The sequence below is a fragment of the Trachypithecus francoisi genome, unplaced genomic scaffold (assembly GCF_009764315.1).
Source record: "Trachypithecus francoisi isolate TF-2019V2 unplaced genomic scaffold, Tfra_2.0 Lachesis_group16, whole genome shotgun sequence".
NCBI lineage: Eukaryota > Metazoa > Chordata > Mammalia > Primates > Cercopithecidae > Trachypithecus > Trachypithecus francoisi.
The window spans coordinates 91429307-91435614 of record NW_022681461.1 but is presented as its reverse complement, the minus strand read 5'-3'; positions in this window follow the sequence as shown (position 1 = coordinate 91435614).

Genomic DNA, 6308 nt, shown 5'->3' with positions numbered 1-6308 from the left:
GTGGATCACCTGAGGTCAGGAGTTCGAGACCAGCCTGGTCAACATGATGAAAACCTGTCTGTACTAAAAATACAAAAATTAGCCAGGTACGGTGGTGTGTGCCTGTAATTCCAGCTACTCAAGAGGCTGAGGCAGGGAAATTGCTCAAACCCAGGAGGCGGAGTTTGCAGTGAGCCAAGATTGAGACACTGTACTCCAGCCTGGGTGACAGAGTAAGACTCTGTCTCAAAAAAAAAAAAAAAAAAAAAAAATACAAACAGCATGTTTTATCTTATTTGTGGGAGCTAAAAATCAAAACAATTGAACCCATGGAGAGAGACAGTAGAAGGATGATTACCAGAGACTGGGAAGGGTTGTAGGGGGAGGAGCAAGGGAGGAAGTGGGAATGGTTAATGGATACCAAAAAAGTAGAATGAGTAGGCCAGGTGTGGTGATTCACATCTGTAATTCCAGCACTCTGGGAGGCCGAGGGGAGAGGATCGCTTGAGCCCAGGAGTTTGAGACAAGCCTGGGCAACATAGGGAGACCCATCTCTATTTTTAAATTAAAAAAAGAATGAATAAGACTTAGTATTTGCTAGCACAACAGTATGACTACAGTCAAAAATAATTTAATAGTATGTTTAAAAATAACTAAAAGTGGCCGGGCGCGGTGGCTCAAGCCTGTAATCCCAGCACTTTGGGAGGCCGAGGCGGGCGGATCACGAGGTCAGGAGATCGAGACCATCCTGGCTAACACGGTGAAACCCCGTCTCTACTAAAAAATAGAAAAAACTAGCCGGGCGAGGTGGCGGGCGCCTGTAGTCCCAGCTACTCGGGAGGCTGAGGCAGGAGAATGGCGTGAACCCGGGAGGCGGAGCTTGCAGTGAGCTGAGATCTGGCCAGTGCACTCCAGCTTGGGTGACAGAGCGAGACTCCGTCTCAAAAAAAAAAAAAAAAAAAAATAACTAAAAGTATAACTGGAATCTTTATAACACAAACGATAAATGCTTGTGGGGATGGATACCCCATTGACCCTGATGCGATTATTATGTATTGCATGCCTGTATCAAAACACCTCATGTACCCATAAATAAACACATATAATATGTACCCACAAAAATGAAAAATAAATACAGGCCAAGCGCAGTGGCTCACGCCTGTAATCCCAGCACTTTGGGAGGCCAAGGCAGGCGGATCACGAGGTCAGGAGATCGAGACCATCCTGGCTAACACGGTGAAACTCCGTCTCTACTAAAAACACAAAAACAAAATTAGCTGGGCGTGGTGGCGGGCACCTGTAGTCCCAGCTACTCGGGAGGCTGAGGTGGGAGAATGGCGTGAACACGGGAGGCAGAGCTGGCAGTAAGCCCAGATCACGCCACGGCACTCCAGCCTGGGTGACAGAGCGAGACTGTCTCAAAAAAATATAATAATAATAATATAAATACATACATACATACATAGAAATTAAAATAAAAAATTTAAAAATTTTACTTATTTATTTTTATTTTTGAGACAGAATCTCATTCTATTTCTCAGGCTGGAGTGTAGTGGTATGATCTCGGCTCGCTTCAACCCCTGCCTCCCAGGTTCAAGCGATTCTCCTGCCTCAGCCTCCTGAGTAGCTGGGATTACAGGTGCACACCACCTTGCCCAGCTAAGTTTTGTATTTTTAGTAGAGATGGAGTTTCACCATATTGGTCAGGCTGGTCTTGAACTCCTGACCTCAGGTGATCCGCCTGCCTCAGCCTCCCAAACTGCTGGGATTACAGGCATGGGTCACTGCAGCTGGCCAAAACTTTTAAAAATTTAAACATTATTCTAGATTTTCCTATGAAGATTTATTTATTTATTTATTTATTTAATTTTGAGACAGAGTCTCACTCTGTCACCTAGACTGGAGTGCAGCAGCACGATCCCGGCTCACTGCAACCTTTGCCTCCCGAGTTCAAGCATTTCTCCCTGCCTCAGCCTCCCAAGTAGCTGGGATTACAGGCATTCACCACCATGCATGGCTAATTTTTTTGAGGACAGAGTTTGGTTTTTGTTGCCCAGGCTGGAGTGCAATGGCATGGTCTTGGCTCACTGCAACCTCTGCTTCCCAGGTTCAAGTGATTCTCCTGCCTCAGTCTCCCAAGTATCTGTGATTACAGGCGCCCACCACCACGCCCAACTAATTTTTGTATGTTTAGTAGAAACAGGGTTTCACCATATTGGCCAGGCTGGTCTCGAACTCCTGACCACAAGTGATCTGCCCGCCTCAGCCCCACAAAGTGCTGGGATTACAGCATGAACAAGCACATCCGGCCAAAGGTTTTTTTTTTAAAGATTAACATTTAAATCAGTAAACTCTGAGTAAAGCAGTTCATCCTCTGTAATGTAAGCAGGACTCATCCAATCAGTCAAAGGCTTTAATTTTTTTTCTTTTGAGACGGAGTCTCTCTCTGTCACAATAGTGTGATCTCGGCTCACTGAAAATCCGCCTCCTCAGTTCAAGCGATTCTTGAGCCTCAGCCTCTAAAGTCTCTGGGATCACAGGTGCCCACCACCATGCCCGGCTAATTTTTGTATTTTTTAGTGGAGACAGGGTTTCCCCATGTTTCCCAGGCTGGCCTCAAACTCCTGACCTCAAGTGATCCACCCACCTTGGCCTCCCAAGTGCTGGGATTACAGGCATGAACCACCACACCCAGCCAAAGGCTTTAATTTTAAAAAAGAAAGAAAGAAAAAAAAAGACTGACTTCCCTGTCAAAGAAGGAATTCTGCCAGACAACTGCTTTTGGACTTGAACTGCAACATTGACTCTTTCCTGGGACTTCAGCCTGCTGGCCTAGCCTGCAGATTCTGGACTTGCCAGGCTCCACAATCATGTGAGTCAATTCCTTGAAACAAATCTCTGTGCCCGTGCCCCTCTTTACCTGTCTCACTCTCAGTCTCTATGTATGCATGTATACATATACATACATAGGTGTATGTATACATATATATGTGAACGTAGGTGTATGTATATATACATGTCTGTATGTGTATGTACATATACATGTGTATGTGTATGTATATATACATGTGTGTATGTGTATGTATATATACCTGCATGTATATGCATATACATATACATGCGTGTGTATGCATGCATACGTGTATGTATACATGTATGTGTGTATATGCCTTATGTATATATGCATGTGCATATACATGCATGTATGTACATATGTATATATACATGCACGCATATATACATATGTCTATATACATGCATGTACATCGATGTATGCATACATGTATGCATATATACATGTGCATGCATGTATTCATATACACATACATTTATACATACATAAATATAAATGTATGTGCACATGCGTGTATATATGCATGTTTGTATGCATGTATGTGCATATACATACGTGTGCATGCGTGTGCATGCATGTATATATGTGTGTACATGTGTATATACATGTATGTGTGTATGCATGCGTACATGTGTGTACGTGTGTATGTACATGTGTATATACATGTGTGTGTGCCTGCATGTGTGTGTAAACATATGTGCCTGCATGCATGTAGATACCATATGTGCCTACTTGCATGTAGCTACACATGTGTGCCTACATGTATGTAGATACACATTCACAGAGGTATACACATTACTATGGATTACGTATTTGTATCCCTTCAGAAATTCATGTTGAAGCCCTAACCCCAAATGTGGCTATATTTGGAGTAGAGGCCTCTAAGGAACTAATTAAGTTAAATGAGGTAATATGGGGTGGAGCCCTGATTTGTGCCCTTATGAGAGACAGAAGAGAAAAGGCCATGTGAGGACAGAGTGAATCAACAAGAGAGCCCTCACTAGAAACCAAATCAGCTGGAACCTTAATCTTGAACTTCTAACCTCTAGTACAGTGAGAAAATTGATTTCTGCTGTTTAAGCCACCCAATCCGTGATATTTTGTTCCCCAGCATATGAATATATATACATGTATACATATTATGCATCTTCTTTTGATTCTGTTTCTCTGGAGAACCTGACTAGAACAATACAGTCCTTCTAGGTCTTTCTTGGCCATTGTCTATTGAGCTTCCCCTTGGTGGTTCTAAACCTCTCCTCTCTTTTCTACTGGTTTTCACTTTACTGGAGCAATTGAATCCCTCAGAATTGTCCTCAGCCTTATCTCTGCCTCTAAAATCCTTCCTCCTTAGCCCATCTTTTCCACCATCTCTCCTTCTTCTATAACTTCAACTTCTATCTTCAGCATACAACTGTATTCAAGCATTCAAGTCTCTCCTACCTAAACATAACCCCAACCTCTATTAGAGCCCTCTCCAGCCACAGCTCTCCCTCCTTTCCTTTCCTCCTCCCCCCCCCCTTTTTTTTTGAGATGAAGTCTCACTCTGTACCCAGGCAGGAGTGCAGTGGAATGATCTCAGCTCAATGCAACCTCCACCTCTCAGGTTCAAGCAATTCTCATGCCTCAGCCTCTCCAATAGCTGGGACTACAGGCACATGCCACCATGTCTGGCTAATTTTTGTATTTTTAGTAAAAGTGGGTTTTTGCCATGTTGGCCAGGCTGATCTTAAACTCCTGGCCTCAAGTGATCTGCCCGCCCCAGCCTGCCAAAGTGCTGGGATTATAGGCATAAGCCACTGTGTCCAGCCCTCATTGCAAACTTTTTTTTTTTTTGAGCCAGAGTTTCACTCGTTGCCTAGACTGGAATGCAATGGTGTGATCTCGGCTCACCGCAACCTCTGCCTCCTGGGTTCAAGTGATTCTCCTGCCTCAGCCTCCTGAGTTAGCTGGGATTATAGGCATGCGCCCCACGCCCAGCTAATTTTGTTTTTAGTAGAGACAGGGTTCTCTTTTTTTTTTTTTTTTTGAGGCGGAGTCTCGCTCTGTCGCCCGGACTGGAGTGCAGTGGCCAGATCTCAGCTCACTGCAAGCCCGCCTCCCGGGTTACGCCATTCTCCTGCCTCAGCCTCCCGAGTAGCTGGGACTACAGGCCCGCCACCTCGCCCGGCTAGTTTTATATTTTAGTAGAGATGGGGTTTCACCGTGTTAGCCAGGATGGTCTCGATCTCCTGACCTCGTGATCCGCCATCTCGGCCTCCCAAAGTGCTGGTTACAGGCTTGAGCCACCGCGCCCGGCGAGACAGGGTTTCTTATGTTGGTCAGGCTGGTCTCAGCTCCCAACCTCAGGTGATCCACCCTCCTCGCCTCCCAAAGTGTTGGGATTACAGATGTGAGCCACGGCACCTGGTCACAAACTTTTCTAATGTCTTCTACATTTAAATTTGCCCTCACTTCTCATTCTATATTAGGCAAAATTCTTTTTTTCTTTGAGACAGTCTCACACTGTCGCCCAGGCTGGAGTGCAGCAGCGTTATCTCGGCTTACTGCAACCTCCACCTCCTGGGTTCAAGCGATTTTCCTACCTCAGCCTCCTGAGTAGCTGGAATTACACGTGTGCGGTACCATGTCTGGCTAATTTTTGTATTTTTAGTGGAGACAGGTTCTCACAATGTTGTCCAAGCTGGTCTCGAACTCCTGACCTCAAATGGTCCACCCACCTTGGCCTCCCAAAGTGCTGGGATTATAGGCATGAGCCACTGTGCCTGGCTTAGATTAGGCAGAATTCTTTATGACAGAAACACAACTCAAAATTGTCTTAAGGGAAAAAAGAAATAGAATTTATTTGTTCACAGAGCCAAAAAGTACACTTCAAGCATGGCTGAATCCAGGTCCTCAATGATACCAATAGGACGTTGTCTTTCTCACTCTCTGCATTCCTCCATGTTGACCTCATTCTCATTCTCAATCTCTCCTCTTGATGACAAGATGACTACAAGAAGCTCCAAGCTTACACTTTGCCTGCTTGTCAGCTCCAGCAGAAAGAGTAACTCTTTCTCTAAGATTCTAATAACAGTCCTGGAATTGAGTCTCATGAGCCTGGTTTGACTCACTTGTCCATTCCCAAACCAATCATTTGGGCAGGGAATGGGATATTCTAATTGGCCAGGCCTGGGTCACCTGGGGGTGGTCTGCTCAATCTAGACCATAAAACTGAAAATGAGGAAGAATGGTTCCCCAAAGGAATGTTGGAGTGCTGGTATCAGAACAAAGGGAATTGGATGTAGGCAGACAGAACCAACAGATGTCCACTATGCTTCCACCCCTCAACCTAGTGCAAACTGATTTCCACTCCTAGCATTCACTGATATCTGTCTCACCAAGGTGACCAGGGAACCTGATAGCCAAGAGCATCTGCTCAGCTCTCATTCTTCACCTTTCTGCTAGTCACTCCTTCCTTCTGCAAACTCTCCTTGAC